The sequence below is a fragment of the Mangifera indica genome, chromosome 1, assembly GCF_011075055.1.
Source record: "Mangifera indica cultivar Alphonso chromosome 1, CATAS_Mindica_2.1, whole genome shotgun sequence".
In the NCBI taxonomy this organism is placed as follows: domain Eukaryota; kingdom Viridiplantae; phylum Streptophyta; class Magnoliopsida; order Sapindales; family Anacardiaceae; genus Mangifera; species Mangifera indica.
The window spans coordinates 10021779-10046158 of NC_058137.1; the positions used below are offsets into that span (position 1 = coordinate 10021779).

Below are 24380 nucleotides of genomic sequence, written 5' to 3' on the forward strand. Positions count from 1 at the left end.
TTACAAATTTTTTGGGCGGTTATCTTTCGTAAATGCGGACAAATGTGAAAACAATAAAATAGAGGAAGGCAAGACAACTTGTCGGGAAAAAGAATTAAGTAGCAGTCAATAGCGAATATATGTACAAAGGCCGCGGATTCTGCCCTGAATATTGTCAGGAAAGTTGACCAAAAATAGGAATGAATAATTTAGAAAGAAAGACTTTTAGGGCAAATGAAAAGGAGGGTTGCTTTTGGCTCAACTTTTCTATCACTTAAATTTTCAGGAAAGCAATTCACTTGGATATTTTCAAAGAACATTGACTAAAAATAGTGGTGAATAAAAGTCACATTTAGATTTATTTCACTATATATCACACAGTTTTTAATCTGATTAGCGAATATTCCTCAAGAATCACTTTTTTCTTTTTTTTTAAATGAATTAAACTTTAATATTTAACTTAATTTATAATATTTATTTATTTTTATTAGTAAACTAGTGTTATAAACTCTTTGATGACATGTACGTATTTATGTACATCACATAAATTAAAATATACTTGCATAGTTATTAGATGAACCACCCAACAAAAGATTCTCCAATTATTATTATATATAGTTATAAAAGAAATGGCATATAGTAAGTTGTTTCAACAAATTTTCATATATGATTGTCGGTACAAGATGTAAAATGTCAAGGCCAAAGATGTAAATTCCCATTGGTGTACACGTGGCTTGTATTTGCTTGATACGTGTACATGTAAACTTAACTTAAAGTGGCTAACTTTAAATTGATAAAAAATACAAAAAATCTACGTAATAGGTTCTTCTCTTGCTCATCGATTTTCATCTCAAAACATTTTTCTCAGTTCTTTATTTTTTTTTATATGGCCTTCGCAATCATGTTTATGGTATTAGAGTCATTCGACAAGTGTCTATGATGGAAAATATTTAAGTACCTATGTTTTATTCTTCCTTTGGTCTCGAGAAAGGTGTGGATTCTATGATTATCTTTACAACCCTAACTCACAAAAAAGCTCTGCTTCTCTGTCAATCTCCTCATCAGGTCTATGAACCATCTCACCAAAGTTGTCTAAATCAAATTACTGGTTTTAGAAATATCAAGTGTTGTCCAATGTCGCAAACCATGATCTTAAGGAGCATCTCATTGGAGTATTACCACAACCTGCTCCATTCATTCATGTGAGGTTTGAAGATCTTGCCTTTTCAACAATAATGGTAAAAAAATGTTAATCCTAAGTATGTTCTTTGAAAAAACATTGATAAGATGTTGCCTTGTTGGCTTATTGCATCAATTTGAGAGGAAATCTTTCTTGTTGTGTCTAAGTGTCACTTTGCAATTGAGATTTCGAATTTTTTAGAAAGAATTTGTTAATGCCTCAAAAACTCAAATTTTACACATTGGAAACCTATTGCAAGCAACCAAGATGTCCCAAAGATGAAAGGGTATGCAGAGACTCTAGAGTCAATAGGTTATCATGTTAGTGACTTAGAGCTTATCAACCATATTTTTTATGGCTTAAGAACTGAATATGATGCAGTGGTGGCTAGTTTGATCACTAGGATAAAATCTAGTTTTGAAACTCTTAGTCTTCAAGATGGCATGTACACTTTGCAAAAGCATGAATTGGGATTAGGGAAAGTCAACACTAGTCTAAGCTCTAATATAGCTTTTGAGTTTCACAATGCAGTGGTTAACACAACTAGTCTGATTAATCCATATCATCAGTCTCTTAGTAGTTATTCTGGTGAGCATCTAAGTCAACCTACTGTAAGTTCAACTTATGGACAATGAATCTACTACTCTAATACCACCACAAAATCAATTTGGGTCCACTTTTTAGCCTAAACCACAAAACTTAGCAAACCATCCCATGCATCAGCCTAGTTATCATTATAGTCATTCACCTATCATCAATAGAGGAAACGATAGGGGCAAATTTTCTAGGAGAGGTAGAATAGCCTACCAAGTGTGCAATAAGATTGGTCATACAGTTGTGCACGTTATTATAGATTTAACATCAACTACAATAATCCTGCCATCATACTACAATCCCTCATTAGTTCACCCACTACATTTAACTTTTTTTAGCCAACTCCAAGTTCCAGGCAATCACTCAACCTATACCAAGCCAATTCCTATCAATCACACATTGATCCAAACCTTACATACTCTCCTAGATGTCCTTTTCAAAAATACAACCCCTACAACACCTCATCCACATCAATCCAATTCCAACTACATTTCTATTGCTTCTCAAAATCATTCTTACCTTTCTAGCAATAATCATTAGGTTTATTATACACAGAATACCGTACAGTCACTTTTCACAACTCAATTAACCAATCTTCCCATTGTTCAAGACTACTCTTGGTACATGGATTTAGGTGCAACTGGTCATGTAACTCATGACATATCTTAGCTAACTACAATAGCCAACTACAAAGGGAATGATCAATTTTAGGTTGGTAATAGGAATTCTTTAAATATTACTCAAGTTGGTCAAGTCCTTATCCTTAGTCAGTTTCATTGTAAAGCTATTTACCTCAAAAATGTATTTTGTGTTTCTCATATAATCAAAAACTTGCTTAGTATTTCAAAAATTACAAAAGATAATCAAATTATTGTTGAGTTTTATGCTAATTAGTGTGTTGTTAAGGACAAACTTACTCAGACAATTCTACTACGAGGACACCATAAGGATGGTCTATATTAGCTCAACATTCCCACCTATACAAAGTCTTAGTCCTACCTCAAAGATATCTCAACCCATTTATGCCCAAAAACATCTATTGCTTAACATATTATGCACCAGTCATTATTTCAAGCTCTGTCTTTGGTGATTCTAATAATTCTAATTTTGCTTATGCTAATACTAAGTTGCTTTTGACTCTTCAATTATGAACATTGTGCAAGATTTTGAATCGTTACCTTTTTCCAACAAAAATAATAAAATCAAATCTTTTGTTATATCCAAAAGTGATATTGATGTGTGGTATAATAAATTGGGTCACCCAAATGCAAAATTTTGTCACAAATCCTTAAATCTATTGATATTGCTTTTAATTCTAATTGTCATATTTCCTTTTGCCATGCATGCCAATTAGGCTATTAAACTCTTAGGTGTTTTGATTATGTCAAAACTAAGTTTAAAGTTGTTAATTTATATATATTAAGCTAATTAAATCCATAGTATAAACTTCTTATGATCAAAAGATGGGCAAAATTTATGTTTTCAACTTTTCAGACAAAGGACTCTCATTCCCAAACATGGGATGCTTATCCACTATGGGATGCCGATTCCTTTGCTAGTTTCATGCATGTCCTTATGAGTCTGGAGCTATCAAAATCTTTCACAAATGAACAGGGATGCCCATTCCTTCAACAAAGATGTCCATCTCCATGATTAGATGCCTATTTCTTTACCTAGGATGTCCATTTCTCTATTGATCCCTTACCCATCCCTTCATATTTGAAGCATTCTGGAATTGAATTTTAAAGGTTTAAAGAAGGATGCCTATCCCTCAAGTGGCACATTTAAAAAGTTTAACTGTTGGACGTCTGATTCAAAGTTGTCAAAGTTAGAATATGTAAGAGGATGCTCGTCACTTAGAATAGACTACCTATCCCATCATATTTTCAAGGCCAAACATCATTTTCAAAACTCAATGGATACATTATCCCAACCAACAATCATTTGAGCTATTTTAGTTATCCAAGACTATAAATTAAAGACTCTTTGATGGGTAATAGGTTAGAGACTATAATGTAAAAAGCTTATACTCTTTTGTTCTCCAATTCCTCTCAAACAAGCTTATAACTCAAAATTATTAAGAGATATATTTGTACTCATTTTCTTGTATTAGCCTTATAGAGACATTCACAAACATTATTTTCTATATTCAAACACTTGGGTAAAACTTCAAATAACTATTGTGATAGATGAAATCTTGGATAACTATTGAGTTAGACGCAATCCCAGATCAACTAGTGAATGTGGGTGAAATCCCAAATAACTATTATAAAGAGGGGATTCTTTACTACTGAAACTTCAAGTGGATTGCTTAAAGAAGTGGATATAAGAGACTTAGAAGAAAAGGCTTCAAACCACTATAACTCTTGAGTATTTTCTTTCCCTACTCTTTTTACTTTATGCGTTATATTATGTTTTTTTTTTTTGATAAATTGTTAAATATTATCTATGTTTGATTGTCTGAGTAAACTTGTTGTATATTAATATAATTTGAATATCTTTGTTGAAATTATTTGTAAAATTGCGATTGATTGAAAATTTGCTTAAGGAATTTTATTTGGTTAAAAAAATTTAAATAATCTTATTCACCCCTTCTAGGATTATTAGTCATTTGGGGTTTTTCAATTAGTATTAGAGCTTGGACTCTAAGTTTATAAATTCCAACAAATTTTAGAGTTTAAGATCTTTTTAAAATGGCTAGTGCATCTACTCCCATGGGTGGTGAAGGACATAATATTACTAGAACATCATTGTTTTGTAGGTTAAATTACACTCAATGGAAAATTAGGATGAAACTTTACATCCAATTTGTAGATTATAAGTTATGAAAAATCATTGAAAATTGTGACTTTGTGCCTAACTCTTACTCTTACTCTTACTTTTACATTCAATCTGTAGATTATAAGTAACAATTCAAGAAATGAAAGAATCAATTTATGCTTCATGGCTATGAGTGAATCGAAGGGAGAGGGTAACAACTCTAACTCTTACTCTTTGAATGAATTTCGAGATGCATTTGATTGTCTCATGGATTAATACAAATGCATGTGTGGTAAAAATAAATCATTGAGAAAACAATTGACATGCATTAAGAATGATTATCAAAATCTCATTAGTGAGCATGCTAAGCTCAAGAAAAAAGTTGAGCTTATAAAAAATGAAAAGATTTTAACATCAAATGAGTTAGAAAAGCTCAAAGGTGAAAATGATGCATTGCTTGAAAAAGTGACTAAATCAAATGAGATTTTAAATAAACCAAGACAGCACAAAAAAATTAGATGAGATGCTTGCATCTTAAAGATGTAAATTAACAAAAAAGGCCTAGGCTATAATGAAAGTAATCATTTTATTAAATCATATAGGCTATTAAAGAATAATCATTCATTACATTTAAAATGTAAATTTTGTGTTTTTATTAGTCATATTATTGGAAAGTATCCAATTAGGAATGACAAACCATTTACAGTAAAGAAGGTTTAAGTTCCTAAAAGGATATTAAAGACTACCCTTTTCTGGAGCAAAAACCATTTGGGTATCAAAGAAACTTGAATTTCTTTATTGGTGTGTCTTATAGCATTGGAATTAAATATTGCAAAATAAATAGCCATGCAAGGCACATATTTAGGTAATGGAGATAAGAGTACCAAGGTAATTTGAAAATTATAATTTCATCAAAATGAGAGCTTAGAATGTCAAGTTAGTACATAAACTCTTTCTCTTAATTCAATAACCATCTGAGTTTGATTGTTGGTTCGTTGGTTGTTTGATTATATATTCTTTAATATACTTTTGGTTAAGTGTTCATTAATATGATATGGAAAAGATTTGAATGATGCATTTGAATTGATTTAATGAATTCATGTATATCTTGATTAGTATGTGATGATAAGGACATATTTTTCATGTTTGCATATTCAATGATTGAAATGTTTCAAAGATGTATGAATATGTGATATGTGATATAAGTTTGAGTGTTTAAAAGCGTTTGATGCTTATTGCAAAATTGAGTCAAATCGATGCAAACTTGTGTTCACCTCCTCTAGGATTATTAACCTTTTGGGGTTTTTTATAGTCAAACTGATTCAAACCACCTTTCCTCAGTCTACCTCTAAAACTTGTAAACCCCTTGAATTAGTTCATTTTGGCCTCTAGGGCCATCTTCTATTAGCTCACCGGAAGGCTATAAATACTATGTCCATTTTATACATGATTATAGTAAGTTTACACTAGTTTTTTCCTTTAAAAAACAAATCTAAAACAAAAACAGTGTTTGAAACATTTTGTAAGTTGGTTGAAAGACGATATAAAAGTCAAATGTCTTCAATCAAACTAAGGGAGTATAAGAGCCAGACCACTTTGGTTGACAATTTAGGAATTATGTTTAGACACTTATATCCTTATACATATCAACAAAATGGAAAATCTAAAAGAAATTACAAGTACATTGTTGAGACAAGGCTTACTTTATTGGCACAAGTAGGTTTTCCTCTTCAATTTTGTTGGCATGCTTTTCAAACTTTAGTTTATCTTATAAATAGGTTGTTATCTTTAGTTCTTGCCTTTGATACTCCTTTTCATAAATTGTTCAACGAAAAGCTTGATTATTCCAAAGTAAGTGTAACATCCCTCCTTAGAAGTACTACCCATCGAAGGAGAAATGTTACGAATTAATATTCGGAGCGTCTACTTTTTTCTTTTTTTTTAAATACTTTAAAATAAACGCCTCATTAAAAGTGTTTAGGAAGTATTCCAAGAAAACTGAAAATCTGAAAACGAACAAAAGATGTATATACTCATATGAAGACTCATCTGAAAGTATCTGAAAACAGGCAGTAATCATATACAACTGTACCATAATCTTAAAAAGTCAAAAATCGATAAGAACATGCTACTGTATGCATGTAATATAAACCAGAGATAACCTGCTCCAGCCGGATCTACCTACGTTGACCTGACCCTGCCTCGCAGCTACCTCGATCGCCTGTACCTGCAATCAGGAAAGAAAAGGGAGTGAGTGATAAGAACACTCAGTAAGGGGAAAAATTAAGTAAACTATCCTTTTTTCCTGTTCTAACTCACTTTTGGGACTCAACCTCACATCCTAACCTCTATAAGAGATTGAGGAGGTAATTTAGTTCACTCTTTACTATTTGGGTCATACTTTGTCCCATCTGGTATCTATTTAATACTTTCTGGAAGCTAACTATAGGGATTTGACACTTTTCTAAGCTCAAGCTCTTTTTCTTTCACTACACTATTTCTGAATCTGAATTGAGCTCTACTGCGAGCAGACCCTACTGGGGGTCTATGTCCTACTACGGACGTGCCCTACTGTGGGCGGTGTAGTGTAAAGTGCCCCCTCATAATTTATAGCATGCATGCGAGTCTTATATCTTACTAATTTTTCTTCCATCTAAATTTATTCATAATTCACTAGACATTACTCTGGGGACGACCCTTGAATCTTGAGTCCCAACCTTTTCTTGCTTTTCTTTCTTTTCTTTTTCTTCTTCTTTTTTTTTTTTTTTTTTCTTTCTTTCTTTCTCCTTTCTTTCCTTTCCTTTCCTTTCCTTTCTTTTCTTTTCTTTTCTTTCTTCTTCCTTTCTTTCTTTCTTTCCTGCCCAAAACTACAAAATACTGTTCACAAAACAGTCATTTAGCAGGGCAGCCTTCGTTTTCATACAATTTAACATCCCAAACGGTTTCTAATTCATACAAGCTATATATTGTTGAAAAGAGGATTCAAATATCTTTCCAACGAGCTATAATAGCACTCATAATTCAATAGATAAGGCAGTCAAAACGTGAGCTAAACTCAGTGATAAAATTACGAAATACTGTTCACAGAACAGACATTTAGCAGGGCAGCCTTCTTTTCATACAATTTAACATCCCAAACGGTTTCTAATTCATACAAGCTATATATAATTGGAAAGAGGATTCAAAGAGCTTTCAAACGAGATATAATAGCACTCATAATTCATCAGATAAGGCAGCCAAAACATGGGACGAACGCAGTGGCAAAAACTGTAAATATCATGCAACTTTCTGCCTTAAACAAAATCACACACATAGACATCCTAGATGGCAAAACAACATTCCTCAACTTCAAAATCAACATTTATAACATAGATCCAAGGAATCAAAAGCTTAAAACATGCAACATATCAATAATGATTCCCCTTACCTTATTTCAAGCCAAATCCTTGCAAATTGGCTTCCTTCTCTTGGTTTTGCTTCCTTTATCACCAAGACAACTTTAAATCAATACCAAAACACACTAACATATTCACATAACATGCATATAAACATAGATAAAAGGGAAAAGAAGGAGATCTTTGGTTACCAAAGCTTCCAAGTGCTTCTTTTTCTTTTCTTTTCTTATTTATCTTCCAAAATCCCCTCAAAATCACTCACTGTTCTTAAAATACAGCAAAGAAATGAAGAACACTGCCTTCTTTTGGAAGAGATGAGAGAAGGATGGAAAAAGTTGGAAGAGACAAAAGACTTCTGGAAAATAAAAGGAAAGCAAAATCTTTTTCCTTTATTGACTTTTCTCCTCCATGCTTTTCAATATATTATTATTATATTTGTTTTTGTTTTTTTTTTCTTATATATATATCTAAAAACACACACATACAATTGGAAATATCTCCAAACAGGGTCAAAAGACATAATTGCCCCTGAAACATACTTGAGGGTATTACAGTAAGGGTGTTTGGTTGCACTATTTATCCTTATCTTCGACCTTATTACACTCATAAATTCTCTTATCATTTCACTAAGTGTGTATTTGATAGGATGTATAAAAACTATATTTATTGTGAATATTCCCTTTGTTTTGGATTGTGATTGTGCTTAAATTGATGAAATTTAATTATGTTTTGTTTTAGGAGATGAAAAATTGAAGTTTGGGACCAAAACAAGCTTGGGATGTTGAATAAAAGACTTCAGAAGATAAGGCATGAGCACGTCTTACTAGTATAAGGAAAAACAATTTTTAGTTGGAAGAAAGATTTGTATGATGCATGGATAATTTGGGAAGAGGATATTAAATTTTATTTTGTTTAAACTTCTTATTCCTATTTGGGATGAGAGTTATTAACTTGTAATATTTATTCCCTGTCCTAATTAGGTAGTTTTTTAATTTTAGGAAGTCTTTGTAGGATTGGTAGACTTATTTTCCAAATCCTAATGTCAAGGATTAAGAGCTATTTTATTTTGGGGGAACTCTTTCAATACAAGTGGAAAAAAAAGAAAGAAGAAGACGCGATTTCTTAATCATGAGTGGCTAAGTTAATTTTTTGATTCAAGGGGATTTTAGTTTCAATTGTAATCATTGTGAGGTTTTGTGCTAAACCTAAATTTCTTGCTTTTAATTCAAGTATCCATTGTTTCTTGATCTTATTTTCTTTATGAAAGATTGATATTAATTAATTTGACAAATTAATTCATTTTTTTCTTTCTATTGCTATCCATAAGTTTAGTGATACATAATTGTCATGAATGATTGGTACAAGTAGCAATTAGGTTATTTATGTTTATGAATCAAAGTATGCATGTTTAGCCTAGGGGAAACAATGGAACAGGATTGGATAATTAAAGCTATCTCAATTACTTATTCTTGGTTTAGTTGTTTTCACGTAATTTATTGCCATCATTGAATTGATATGGAATGCTATCATACCCAATTAATCAATGATAAGTATTGATTTGAATGCTAGTTTGGATCAATTACTTTAGGAAAATTAGATGGTTTATTATAGCTATCCTAGTAAATCTTGGCTAAATGCTTGAATTGTGAGATGAATTTTTAAAACTGATGATCAGTGATGCAATTAAATATAATCGAACCCTTGAATCGGAAGTCGGTAACATTGATTTTCTTCTCTATTTTGCTACTAAGTTATTTATTTTGATTAATTGTTAAATTTTAGTTCATTAGTTTGAATAATCGAAAATTCCTCTTATTTTGTTTTTCATTGTTTTAAAACTAAGAAATAGTTTACCAGTTCTCTTAGGATTCGACCTGGTCTCACTATTACTATAAGTTTAATTGTAGTCCAATAGAGAATCAGTAATAAATTTTGAGGGCCTTGGCAAACCCATCAGTATTTATATGTTATATTTGTCTTATAAGGGCTATAAATGTCTTGATTCTAATGGTAGACTTCACATTTTTCTTGCATTGAAATTTCTTGAATCTAAATTTCTTTTCATTAGTGATCCTCAATTTTTGCAATCCCTCTCTCTCAAAACATGTGAACAACAAACAAATATCCCTAATCTTGATGTAAGAAAATGGTATATTCATATATACCCTTCTTAACCATCTTCTGCTATTTCTGTTTTTGAGTGTAATGATTCATCCTTATCTTGTCCAACTACAGTGCCTCTAATGTCCAATCCTGATGTCACTTAAAGTTAGCTTGATATGTCAACTGCATTTAATTGTGCATATAACACCTCACCTTTATCGCAAACCAGTAATATAAATGCTTCTTCTCATCTAAATTTTGATATCTCACCAACCAATACTTTTCTTAATTTTTCTAACCAAACTTATGACTTGTAACCCATCATTGACTCTTCTCCAACAATCTCACAACCATATACTGAACCTGCCACCATTAAACCTGTCACTTCACCTATTGTCTCTTTTGATAACAAGTTAAATAACCATCCTATGTTAACCAGAGCCAAAATAGGAACCCATAAACCTTCTAATTATGTTAGCCTTAAGTCCTCCAAACCTTTAATCTTCTCCTTAGTTAAGACATTCAACAATGAGTCAATTGTTTCTTTTAGAACCTTCCACTGTCACTGAAGATTTATCAAACTCTAAATGGAAAGTTGTCCTAAAAGCTAAGCATGATGCGTTAATGTCTAATAACACATGGTCCTTGGTGCACACACATTTGATATGCACTTAATGGGTTGCAAATTGGTGTTCAAAATTAAGTACAATTCATATAGGCTTGTGTAGAGTACAAAGCAAGATTAATGGCTTAAGGCTTCCAATAAACTGTTGGTGTTGATTATTTTAAGACTTTCAGTCTACTTGTCAAGGTTGTTACCATTAGGATTGTTCTCAGTTTTGTAGTTTAATATGGTTGGGATGTTCAACAAATTGACCCTAATAATGTCTTTTTGAATAGAGATTTGGAAGATCAAGTATATATGCACCAACCTGAGGGTTTCTTGATTGAAAACAAAAAACATAAGTTAGTGTGTAAACTAAACAAGGCTATCTATGGGTTAAAACATGCTCCTAGAGCCTAGTTTGATAAGTAAAGACTATTCCAATTGCATGGGTTTCATTAGTGATGACGAAACACTAATTGATGCACTAGCTGTCAAAGTGTTAGGTTCTTTACACTATTTCTTAGGTTTTGAAGTTAAAAGAATTAGGAATGGACTACACATAAATCAAAGCAAGTATGCTCAAGACTTGCTAGTAAAAGCAAAAATGGTTGATGTAAAACCCCGCACCACTCCCTTTGCTCCTAGTGTTAGAATACTACTTGATAAAAGTCCTATATTTGATTATCCCTCATAGTATAGGAGTGTAGTAAGGGTATTTCAATACCTAACTCTCTCTAGACCAATTATTGTATTCTTTGTCAACAAACTTAGCCAATTTATGTAAAAACCCTCAATCACTCCCTCGCGAACATGTAAAAAGGTACTCAGATAGGTTTATGCTTTAGTTCTAGAAGTTTGTTACAGCCGAACTATTTCTCTAGTGTTGACTGGGCCAACTGTCTTTATGATAAAAAATCAATTATTAGGTATTGTCTTTTTCATAGGCCAAATCTTATTCAGTGGAGCTCCATAAATAGAAAGTAGTTGTCTTATCCTCAACTAAAGCAAAATATAGGGCTTGCCTTATCCTTGAAAAATCAGCAACTCTAATTATCTCAAACGACCAATGAAATAACATGGGTGAAGAGTCTATTTATAGAATTAGAGTTGTAGTTCTCTAGTTCTCTTTAATATGGTATGATAATTAAAGTGCAAGTTCATTGGTAGCAATGCAGTGTATCATTCAAAAAGCAAACACATAGAGATTGATCCTATTACATTAGAGAGCAAGTTACTAGGAAACAACTGGTCATTTAGTATATACCAACTGAGTATCAAAAGGCTAATGTTCTGACAAAGCTCACACTAAGGGATGTGCCAACTTTATTTAGCTTGAAGCAATTTTTATCTGGAAAACTAAAGCAAGTTACCGGTGTTACTCAATATGAGAAGCTATCTGGTGACGAGGTATAGTCTTAAATGCAAGAGAAATATATCCTCTAAAGGAGGAGTTTGGCATGTGCATATATGATTTGGAGTTGTGGAATATAGTCATGGTATCGAGTTGTTATATGGAGATTATGAGATGCCTAGAAGTTGTTTATTTGCACTGTGTTGCATTGTGCAAATATCATAATATAATGCTTTGAAGTAGCATATGGAGTTATGAAGTGAGTTATGGTATAGAGTTACGATGTATAATGCTTTGAAGTAGCATTTTGGAGTTGCATTGTGCAAATGTCTTCTTGACATATGTAGGTATGATTTGGAGTTATGTAATACAGTTTTGATATGGTGGTGTGATATAAAGTTATGCAGTTTTGCGTTTTGAAGTATGCATTGTGTAAACATTTAAGAGTTGTCTATGTTAGAATTGCTTGTGTTATAGTACTTGAATTTTGAATTATGAAGCTGTAGATAGTGAAGCCTTGCTCAGGCTTTCAATAAAAGAATTCACTAGAAGAGTCATCACTAATAGAGGTTATAGAAAGCTTAGCTTGAAGTGGGATGTTGGTATAAGATATAAAATGTCAAGGCAAAAGATGTAAATTCCCATTAGTGTACACATGGATTGTATTTGCTTGATACATGTATATGTAAACTTAACAAAGTGGTTAAGTTTTAACTGATGAAAAGTACACAAAATCTAAGTAATAGATTCTCTCTTTCTCTTCATTTTTCATGTCAAAACCTTTTTTCTCAATTCTTTATTTTTTGATTTGGCCTTCACAATCACATTCAATGATTATATTTTAGGGTTTAAACCAAGTACCTCTTATGTGGCTTTCAAAATTGACAAGTTAATCTCTTGTTTATGTAAATCATTCAACCACCTCCCCTTTGTTTGGTTTTGTTGTTAAATTTAATAATTGACCAACTTTGATTTATGCAAGGACCAAAGTAATCTTGAAAATAAACCAAAGGACCTTTTCATTAAATGTTAGAGTTTGATTAGCATGATTTCTCTCTCATATGAAAAACTTGGACAGATTAACTTGAGATCGAATAGTGAAATACTACAACAAAACAAAATCCTAAATTATTCAGTGTAATGATTATGAGATTAGTAATTGTGTCATGAGGCTTACCTGTTCGACGAAGTTGGCAGGGTTCCCCAGTCAATAAAGAAAAAAGTAACCTTGATATGAGTTTCTAAAAATTCAATAAAAGTATAAAAAATATGCAAATTTTGAAAATAATTTAAAACCCCAAAAATTAATATAAAATTTAAGAAATTTTTAATGCTTGGTAGATTTTGATTATTGTTTCCAAATTTTAATAGTTTATAATTTTATTTTTATGAATTCAACATAATTTTAACATTTATTGGTATTTTATGACTTTTTTTAGTTTTTAGGCTTTTCTTTTGAAATATGAAAATCTATTTTAGAGGGTAATATTGTTATTTCACTATACTATCCATTGATTCATTCATCTGCATACACTTATTCAATGAATCAATAATGAATGAATCTCTCACATACTGGATGAATTGTATGGATTAGTGTAAATAGTTTTATTGGTGTCTTATTTTATGAATTTTGTGTATCAATTTTTTGTTTTTCCAAAATAATGAAAAAAAAAAAAAAAGAAAATGCATTCGAAATGTTTGTCTAAAGACACAAAGAAAAGAATTAAAAATACGAAATTAATTATCTACGCAACAACCCCTTAAAACAATTATTTAATTTTTGTTCATCTTGAAGAGGTAATTCGAAATGTTAATTGTTGACATTTATCTGCAATTTTGTGTTAAAATCTTGATTTAAAAAAGGGACTCATCGCCAATTGTTTCTTCTCTTTTTCTGTTCAACTTTTAGATTCAGAATCGGAGTACGAACATAAACTTTCACGACATCAATACAAAGTCAAAGAAATGGAAAAGTTAAAATTTTAAACTAACGGGCCTTAAGTTGACCTCACCTAAACCTTATGATTCAGAGCCTTTATAATTTTAGGGAAAGCAATTTCCGGGCATCATCTGGGAAAAAGAGATAAAACACAAAAAAAAAGAAATAGGCAAAGCAATTTCCGGGAAAAAAGAAAGATGAATAAAAAATTGTCAGTTGGTTCTTTAGAAGAATTTTGATAAAAAATTGTCGTAAATGTTAAATGGGTTTTGGGCAAAAAAGAATAAAGGTTTTCGAAATTAAGAACGGAACAAAAATTAAGTTTCTTCAAATTAATCGATTTATGTACAATTAAGCTGAGTGTGTTTATCTTCCAATTTATGTATTTATTTTGGTTTAAGTGCAGATTTTCGAGACACCCCTTCATGTCTCTGCTTTTATCAAGAAGACTGAAATAGTGAAATTTCTGCTTGAATGGAAAGGAGATGATAAAGTTGACTTGGAAGGGAAAAATATCGTATGTGTTCTTTATCAATATTCCGGAGAGAAATGTGATTGCTTAATTGGGAAAAAAACAAATCTTTCATATATTTTGGGTTGTTGATCTGTTGAGTCCTGCAGTATGGAGAAACTCCGTTGCATTTAGCAGCAAAGAATGGGTGTAATGAAGCTGCCCGATTACTTCTTGCTCATGGTGCTCTAATTGAAGCCAAAACTAAGGTGCTTTCTAGCTGTCCCACTTTATTTTTTTTGGCCACCCAAGGTATAGTGCAATTCCAAAGTCTCATCCTTCAATTTTCAAGGTATAGTGCAATCTCAAAATCCTATTCTTCAACTTTCAAAAATCTAAATACTCATCTATAAGTTATTTTTTATTAAAAATATCAGTTAAGATAAGAGTAAATTATTATTTATTAAAAAATTAAAGTTTTATTACATATTCCTCTCCAGATTTAAAAATATCACATTCCCCTACCTAAAGTTTCCAACTTTTGAAAATTAGTCATTCCCCCCCCCCCCCCACCCAAAAAAAAAAACCTAGGAGTTTTTCCTCTTCCTTCCTCTGACCACTGTCAACTTTCTCTTCTTTCTCCACCGTTGATGAAGGAAGACTTACAAACTGATACATCAATGGCTGACGAACGACGACAAAGAATGAAGGTGATAAATCTTCTTCTTCGTCGAATCTTACCAGATGACAAGAATTGGCTTCAAATAAAGCTTTCATTTTTCAATTCGTCTCCTCCTGAAACCAAATAGATGGAAAATGAAGCTGATTGACATCGTCCAACGCCCATTCAACAAAGATAAAGATTCATCATCTTTGTTTTTTGTCACCATTCATAGTCATCAACATCTCAGTTTATAGGTTTTCCTTCATAAGCAATAGAGAAAGAAGAGTAAGTTGCTGGTGGCTGGAGAAAGGAAGAGAAAATAACCATAGCTTTAGTGGGGAAATGACCACTTTTCAAAACTTAGAAACTTTGGATGGGCGAAATTGTGATATTTTCAAATTTGAAGAGAAAAACTAATAAAACTTTAATTTTTTTTAGTAAATGATGGTTTTACGCCTAATTTTAGCTGAAATTTTTAATATAAAATAACTTATTAGTGGTGTTTGGATTTTTGAAAATTAAAAGATGAGACTTTGAGATTTCATTATACCTTAGGTAGGAACAAGTCTTTTGGCTTTCTTTTTTTGTTAATGAAAACTGTGACAGTAATAATTTTAATTCAATTTTTTTTTCTGTTTTTACACTCAGTATGGAGTGACACCACTAAATCTTTCTGTGTGCTACTCAATTCGATCTGAAGACACTTCAGTTGCGGAGACATTGCTCGAGAATAATGCAGATTGTGATGCTACAGATGATGTATGTATTTTATATTCTAAAATAATAAATTTATTTCTAGCTATAAATAGCAGTTCTTTGAGTAACTTTAGATGCAGGAGGGCCTGAATCCTGTAGATCATCTTTCAAAAATCCAAGAAAGTGGGAAGTTGCGTGATTTTTTAGTCTGTCGTCAACAAGAGCAACGAAAGAAAAAGTTTCTTGAAGCATGCAAGAATCAAAAAGAAAAGATGGCTGCCCTCGAAAAAGAGCTCACAAATATTGTGGCTCTGGATGAACTCAAGCTGCAACTTCGGAAATGGGCAAAAGGCATTCTTTTGAATGAGAGGCGCAAGGCCATTGGACTAGCAATTGGCACTGCTGGAAAACTTCCTCACATGGCTTTTCCAGGAAATCCTGGAACGGGTAAATTTGCTGCCTACTTCATCTTTACTTTATCAGTTAAAAAAGCTGCTGGAATATTTGGATTTTTTTTTTTTTTTATATTAAATAGGTAAGACTATGGTGGGTCGAGTCCTTGGAAGACTACTCCATAGTGTGGGACTTTTGGAAAGTGATAATGTAAAAGAAGTTCAACGGACAGATTTAGTTGGTGAATATGTTGGTTCTACTGGATATAAAACTAGGAAGAAGGTACACCACTTTGCTTTACATTTTCAATCAAATGATGTCATTGGCACACATTAGCACACAGTTGATGCACATCATCATATGATTAGGTAATTTTAAATTAAGAATAAAATTATATATAATCATATGATAACACATATAAATGTATATTTATTTGTGTACTAAAAACAGATATGCATAATATTTTTCTTATATATTATATTTCAAATCTTAGAAACATATATTACAATGATGTATGGTTTATTTAAAAAAAATTAAATTTATGCATAGATTGAAGAAGCCAAAGGAGGTATTCTTTTTGTTGATGAAGCATACCGACTAGTGCAGGAGGACGGTAGTCCTTGTGACTTTGGAATTGAAGCCTTAGAAGAGATAATGTCTTGTGTGGACGATGGAAAAGTTTTAGTCATATTTGCTGGCTACAACGAAGCAATGCAACGTGTAATATCTTCTAATGAAGGTTTCAGCTGAAGGGTTACAAAAATTTTTAAGTTTGAAGGTCTGAGTTGTGAAAATTTAGCTAATGTTCTCCATATCAAGATGAATAATCAAGCCAAGGATAGCTCGTTATATGGGTTTAAATTGCATTCCTCTTGTAATGTAGATGTCATTGCTGAGCTATTAAAAAGAGTAACATCAGAAAAAAAGCGTATGAAAATGAATGGAGGCTTAGTGGATATAATGCTGAATAATGCTAAGGGGAATCTGGATCTTAGGATTGATGATGATTGTGCAGAGAGAGATGAATTACTTACTATCAAATTAGACGATTTTGAAGCAGCCGCTAAACTTTTATCCCTCTGTTAGGTTTTTGTATGCTATTTCCTTTTAGGGTTATGCATTTATAATTGTAATAATTTTAATATTTATTATATAATTAAATTATAGTTTAATCTTAATGAAAAAAATTATTTAATTATATATTAACACACTATTATTATTACTATTTAAATTTATACTCGTTATAGATGGATATAATAATATATTATTGTTTTGTTTTAGCTATGTATTAGTCGAATTTTCATTTCATTTTCAATAACTATTTTAAGTACTTGGGATAATGAAATCTCCACTTTTTCTTTTCATTCCGGTATTTATTACATAGTCTTTTTTCAATTTCTTTTTGTTTTAATTTTAGAAGTTACTTTAGAGGAATCATTATTGGCATGATGGAGAACATTTAATTTTTTATCTCAAGGGCATGCTAAATCTTGGAGCTTCAATTTCTCTACAGTATTTTGCATATTTGTAGTGATGTCCTACATATACATGGTTCAAGGGTGTGATATTTTTTAAATGAAAAATGCATTCAAACACATAAATAAGTACAATATCATAAGAAATGATATATTAAAAATAAGTCAATAACTTAATATATATATATATATATATATATATGCCCCATTGGTTGAGTTGGCTTAGAAAGAGAAGGTGGTAGGCAATCCTATGTATTGCCTAGTTCAAAAACTCAAGAAGGTGAAGGTCCTCCTAAAAGACCTCAGTAAGAAGGATTTTTGGAACATCTTAGAGAGCGTCAGAGTTGCTAGAGAAAGACTTGATAGCACCCATTGGATGGGTCTTTAACAAGTGATAAAGAGCTTATTAAAGAGGGCTTTGTTTCTTTCTTTAAGAACTTGCTTATAAGCCGTCAAGAGGAGAATTTTGTTGAGAACATTGGGGGCTTGCTTCTTCAAAATTTCAAAGGATATGGCCCTTTAAATGGTTAAAGAGGCTATTAGAGAAGAGATAAGGAGCACCAATTTTTCTATGGATAGCAACAAATCCCCGAAGCCCTATGGCTTTGGTTCTCTCTTTTTTAAGAAAGCTTGGAGTGTTGTAGGTCAGGATGTTTTCAAAGCAATTAAAATTTTCTTCTTTACCAACTTACTCCTTTATGAGATTAACAATACAATTATTGCCCTTGTTTCGAAATGTGATAATCCCTCAAGTGCCAAAGACTTTAGGCTTATCTCTTGTTGTAACATTATCTATAAGTATATAACAAAGATAATGGCCAATAGATTGAAAGTGATCCTCTCTTTGTTTATGAATAAAGTCGTAGGAGCTTTGGTGGGGGGAAGGAAAATTGGTGATAACATCCTCCTTTACGACAAGTTCATAAAGGAGAAGAGAAACTTGAAGAAGTGTGCTATTAAAATTGATCCCATGAATGCCTATGACATGGTGAATTGGAGCTTTTTATAACAATTCTTGATGAAATTGGCATTCTTTGTTCACTAGATGGGTTAGGGAATACATCTTTGCTCCTTCCTTTTCAGTGTGTATTAGTGGTGAGCTTGAAGGACTTTTCGAAAGTAATTGAGATCTTAGGCAAGGAGACCTAATTTCTCCCTACGTTTTTGTGATTGTGATGAAGATTCTCTCTAGAATTCTAGAAGACATGACTTTGAAGAAAGAATTTGAGTTCCATTGGAAATGCAAAGAGAACAAAATCATCCATTTGTGTTTTGCCAATGACCTTTTTTATTTTTTGTAAGGCCAAGAAGAAATTTATCCACCTCATCAAAAGCTCTCTTTCTTTATTTGAGAGATGGTCTAGGCTTAAAGCGAATTGTTCCAAAAGCAATGTCTACTTCTCCAAGGTGACACATCAAGAAAGGACCTAGATGAAAGAGATCCTTGGTATGAAGGAAGGTTCTATTCCTTTTAGATGCTTGGGAATTCTCATGGTCTCTTCCGAGCTTTCTAAGGAAAATTGTAAGCCTCTAATTGATAGAATCCTTTCAAGGATTAATTCTTTAAAAAGCAAAGCCCTATCTTATGCGAGAATGATGGAACCTATCAAGGTCATTCTTTTTAGCATTTAAAGTTATTGGTTCTCACATTTTTTTCTTCTCGCTAAGATCCTTAAGTACATTGATAATAGCCTAAGAGATTTCTTTTGAAGTGGTGTGGAGCACAACCATCACAAGGCTGAAGTTGCTTGGGATGACATATGTATGCCAAGAGATGAGGGAGGCTTGGGCCTAACGAAATGCAAAGATTGGAACAAGGCAACTATGGCTAAACATCTATGGGAAATCATTTATTAGGAAATCACTTCAAATTTGGTAGGATGGATTAAAAAAATTAGGCTTAAAGGTAGAAGTATTTGGGAAGTGAGGGCTACCAATGAAGAAGCTATTAAAGCTTAGGGAGGTCATGAGAAATAATGTGAAGCACATAATAGGGAATGGAGAGCAAACCTTTCTTTGGATGGATAGTTGGCATTCAGTGGGATCGCTTAAAGAGAGATTCAAGGAGATAATTATCAATAACTCGAGGATAGACAAGATTTCGAAGGTTAAAGATATCATCAAAGATGGGAAATAATAGTGGCCTATGGCTAACTCGCCCCATATTTGGGAGGTTAAATCTTTGATGAATGAAAAACAAGAGGTGGTAGGGATGTTAAAAAATGGACCCTTAATTCAACGAGGAATTTTTCAATGAAAACCACTTGGAATGAAATTAGGGAGAAAACAAGAGAGGTAACATGGGACCACTTGCTATGACATAAAAAATTTATTCCTTGACATGCCATTATTCTTTGGATTGCCTTGAAAAAGAGATTAAGGATGGAAGATAAGCTTTATAGGATAAGGTTGATTTCAGATGCCACATGTGTCCTTTGCAACAATAGTGAAGTTGACATAAATAACCTCTTATTCAAGTGTGAGTATAGTTACTATATTTGGAAAAGTATTATAAAGATAAACAACATGACTTATATAAGACCAGATTGCAGGAGACTCATTGAGGACATAGTTGAAAATTAGAAGAGGAATAAGCTTAAGCATATTATGGGGAAATCGGGTCAAGGAGCCACCATCTATGCCATTTGGAAGGAAAGGATTAATATAATCTTATCAAAAGGATGCATTCCAAAGGAAATAATCAAAGACAATGTTCATAGGCTTATGAGAGACAAAGGAGTAGAGATGTCTAACATCAAACAAACTAGAAAAGTCTAGATTTTGGCGAGAAGATGGTATCTTCCCAATTGCATTTTCAAGAAAATGATAGGGTCTCAACAAGGAACCAATGAAGCACACTTGTGTTTGCTTTGCAAGTTTTGCCCTTAGTTGTTGCTCTTTTCGTTGATGTTGTAAAACCTAGATTGATGGCTTATTGGTTTATGTAGAATAGGCCAACTGAAGTTAAGGCATTTAAGAAAGTTCATATGCTTCAAAGGCAGATTCTGTCGAGCTGAAGTTTTTCTTTTTATGCCCTAGTTGATGACTGCTTTATACGCCAAATAGTTATTGCAGTCTGCATAATGTCCTAGGTGTAATTGCTATTTTCTGATCTTGCTCCTTAGTACCCAGATGTTACCTATTATGCTAGCTCCATTCAATAATAGTATGGTAATTCTACTCTATTTTAGTTGTTGTTATGTCCATTCCAGCCTTCAAAAAGATGCCTGCAAATGTTAAACAAGCCATATTTAATAAAACAACTCCAGAGAATCCCAACAAAACTAGTTGGTTGCTAGTAAGTGCTGTCGTCGACACCCAAATTAAAATCCTAAATTCCTACAACAAAAATGTAGCAAAGGAAAGTAATGATCATTCCCTCGAAGAGTTTGAATTATTACGTTGTCACAAGTCAATCAAAACAAGGAAATAAAATGGGGTTTCGAATTGAACAAGAATTATAATAAAAAATAGTAAATGAAAATTCAATGAAGTAATCTGAAAGGAATTAATCAATTTAACAAATCTTGGTTTACAGTCATATCTACCATTGAACTACGATTGATCATCGATACCAAAAATATCAAATTAATTATTCAAATATTCATTGCAGTATTAACTACCTGTCCTTCTTTATGATTAGTTAACCAAAAACATGTATTCTAATTAACCCTTATTGATTAATAATTCGAATACAATCTCGAATTTAATTAAACAATAACATTATGAATTAGAAAGACCAATGAAGCAAGACAACACAAATGGATGACGTTGTGTTTAATCCAATTGATTATTTTCCTAGGATTTACAGTTCTTGACGCAGCAAACAATAAATCCTAGTTACCACTTCGATTAGATGGATTGAACAATCACAGATTCAACAGCTAAACTAACAGTAGATTGTATTAATTGATAAACTAATCGTGCATCTTAGCAATCAACTAACACAATTATGAAAAATAATTCTGAAAAATAATCAATACTTGAATAATTAAAAGATGCATTAAAGAACAAAATTAATCTCACAATCATTGTAGTTCCATGATTTTAGATCTCTTTAAACAATAGAAAATATTCAGCCACTATAAACCATATTTAGCTCTCTAATCCTCCAAATTACAATGATGAATGATCCTAGCAAAATAAAAATAAAAGTATATATATTTTCTACTTACTTAGATCTGGAAATAAAGGTCAATCATAATCTCCTAATTCAACCAAGCAAAGGTGATACATATCTTCCCAAAAAGAAAGGAAAAGATATATATTTTAATGTATATCCTTTCTCCAAAAATATTCTTCCTTATCTATCTCAATTAATCTTTTTTTCCAACTAGTAATTATCCCTTTTCTAGAAAGCAAATCTTGACATTTTGTGGACTTTTTCAACTGATCTGGATGTCCAGATTTAATTTTTGAATTCTGTTTTCATCATTTCATTTGCCCATGCCTAGTCAGCATTATGGATTTTTGTTGATTCGTAAATCTGCTTTAGTTTTAGACTTCTTGGCCCAACTTACTCCAAAAAATATTCAAAGCATCCTAAGTGCAAAAGATAAATAATTCCATTAGATTGAATTAAATTTCCACACAACATAAGAGAATTAGAAATCAAAATAATAATAATTAACGATGTTATCAAATTCCCCCACACTTATCTTTTGCTCGTCCTCGAGTAAAACAAAAACAAAAACAAAGCAAAAACAAAAGGTTTCATCAATCTCTTTTCTTATGATATCAAAAAGTGTGCATATCTTAGGATTCAAACCAACCAAGACTCAAGCATCAACACACATCATCATCAAACTTCATAAGGAAATATGCACAAAGACAAATCAAGATAATCGCATTATAAAGCATATATGAAGTTTTGGTGAATCTCCTCATGGTTGTCACTCATACCACTCATGTGTTTAATGGTTCAGTGTTTTCCTCAAATTCTTCTAATGCAAACATTCTACCATAAGCTTGCTTATGAACCAAATCTCCACCACTTAGATTATATACATGCATAAATCAAAATGATTTTGTTTTAGGTTATAATGGGGCTTTAGGTAAAGGTGAGGATTAATGGATACAAAATGTTAAAACCATAAGCATTATCAAAGCATTTAAACACATAAAGGGAACAAAATTGTAAAGCTAAAACCACCACATTTCTTTTTTGTAATTTCTTTCTATTGTCTTTTTTTTTTTCAACTTCCTTTTTTTTTTCTTTTTTGTCTTTTTTCTGTTTTTGATTTTTTTTCTTTTTTTTTTCAGAATAACTAAGAGAATTGGATAGTAAGGATAACAACATAAGACAGTAACAATAACAATCTTCATGCCAACTTCCTTTCATCATCTCATCCTAATGCATTTATGTCTCATTTTCCCCCACACTTAAATTTTTCAAGATAGCAAATTCACCAAGCAACAAAATTTAGTTTAAATGCCTTGCTAACATTCATGGTTGGGTGAGGATTTTTACTTGAAGGCTTAGGTTTGTAATATGGTTTTAGCACAAAGAATCAAGGGCTTTGTAAGGCTCAAGTGGCTAACTAGGGAAATTAAAATAAGTTGGCTTTTTAAGCTAAAGGTTTTAAACAAGAACACCTTTATCATTTTCATGCATGCATGTATCAATGCGGTCTCAAAACCATTCAAACAAGTTCTAGAAATATGTTCACATGGGAGAACATCACTCATCAAAGAAGACATAGATTGATATGTATGTTTCAATCTTTTTAGCTTAAAACTCACAGGTTAAATCAATTCAACTCAACTTCAAACAAAGCTCTATCATTTAATTATCAAAATTTGTTTAAGTGCATACCCCTAGTTAATCTAACAAATCAGTGTACATTGCTCTCTTACTTAATCACCTAAATCCCAAGGCATGTATACAAATTAATTCATTCAAAATGAAATTAATGGAACTATTTGTTGATTAAAAAAAAATAAGGGAGAATACACTAGTTGCCACATCAATGAAAAACATAAAGAAAAACCAAACTTTCGCCAGCAAAGAATAGCAACATAGATAGAACAAGACAAAAAAATAAGGCATAACCACAAGAAGAAAAACAGAAAACATAACAGAGAGAATAAAAAAAACAGAATAAAGAAGAATAGAACATAACAAAAATAGGACAGAAAGACAAATCATAAGAATAGATCAGAAACATAGAAGACAGGTAAAGAAAAATAAAAAATAAAACACAAGTAAACCCTCCCCCACACTTAAACCAAATATTGTTTGCAATGTTTAAACAAAACAAACAATGATGAAAACTAAAATTTAAAAGAAAAGGAAAAGGAAACTTCTCTGGGTTTGTGGAAAGGGAGCAACAGTTTGAATTATGGAGATAGAGGATAAAATGGCTTGAATCCTTGAGAATTGAAGAATGCCATCAGATTGCATTGCATACAGTCTAATTTTTGTTCACATCTATATAGTTATGCCCCTATATTGTCGAATGAATGAGCATAGGAAGATGATAGAATGTTTGCTCGTGGTTGGGCGCTGCTAGGATCTACTTCTGCTATTGTTCTCTACTACCTATTTGGCCTAGAATGAGGTATTGCTGCTGGTCAAGGTTGCACGAAACTGAAATTTCCATCTGCTTGTTTTGTCACAATTCCTATCTTGTCTAAACAAGTCATATCCAATGGTTCCACCTCATAAGTAATGTGCTTGTTATGATTAGAAATATCTAATAAACCCAAATTAATAACTAATTGAGTGATATAAGAACCAAGGATTAAAGGTTTATTTTTCTTCTAAACTACTGATTGGAATTGAGTGAGTAAC

General features: G+C 31.9%; 1 pseudogene; it reads left to right on the forward strand.

Moving 5' to 3' along the window:
• Positions 1 to 1437: 1437 nt before the first annotated feature.
• On the forward strand, positions 1438 to 17198 carry LOC123213827 (annotated as a pseudogene).
• Positions 17199 to 24380: the final 7182 nt, after the last annotated feature.